The sequence below is a fragment of the Haliotis asinina genome, chromosome 8 (genome assembly GCF_037392515.1).
Source record: "Haliotis asinina isolate JCU_RB_2024 chromosome 8, JCU_Hal_asi_v2, whole genome shotgun sequence".
Taxonomy (NCBI): domain Eukaryota; kingdom Metazoa; phylum Mollusca; class Gastropoda; order Lepetellida; family Haliotidae; genus Haliotis; species Haliotis asinina.
The window spans coordinates 52248077-52248950 of record NC_090287.1 but is presented as its reverse complement, the minus strand read 5'-3'; positions in this window follow the sequence as shown (position 1 = coordinate 52248950).

The window sequence follows — 874 nt, the reverse complement described above, 5'->3', positions numbered from 1 at the left end:
TCTGTGTTCCAGTTTCTTCATCCAAATATATGTGCTTTCCAAACTGCAAATGATGTTTAAAGATCAGTTGTGGTGTTTTTGAAGGGACTGCCTTGAAGGGACTTCTGTGTACGGTCTCACTCATAACTCTCTTTAAAAACAAAAACAAATCAAACAAAAAAATTTTTAAAAAAAATAACAAGCATTTTGCGAGTAAGTTATTAAAGAACTTTAACATCTTTTCAGGAAGTTTATGCTTTAAGGCCAATCAGAGATCTAGATGTGAAAATCCTTCAGGTACATACTGCTGACTTTTCAAAAACTAACTTTAAAAACATGTTTGATTGTTTGACATAGCAGACATGATGTAGATCGATGCTCATGCTGCTGATCACTGTCATGTCCAGTCCAGACTATCATTTACAGAAATCCTTATAGCTGGAATAGCGCTGAATGCAGCGTTAAACAACAAGCCAAGCCAAACCAAAAATCGAATAGATAAAACGGCTTAAAACCATAGTCAGCCAGCTGTTCAGTGTAATCTTTATCATTTCCAGCCTTAGCAAGATGAAAATGGTAAACTGTTGATACTGCACTATTTTATAAACCGGACTCCAGGCCACTACAGTGCGTACGGTAACTCATTCCTACAGACAGCACTGATTCCTTTCATGTGTAGAGCAACACCTGTTTATCTGCTATTATCTGAACGTTATCGTGTGCCGTATGGGTGCGAGTACAAAAGGATAACGTGACAGCGCGTTAATGTCAATGGCCGTAAAGACAGTATTTTTCTTCTTGCTTAGAATGGAATATATTTCCGAACACTCGTGGATCAATTTTCATAACACAAATGAATCAAATCCGCCTTTTATTTAACAGATTAAACCCTCGT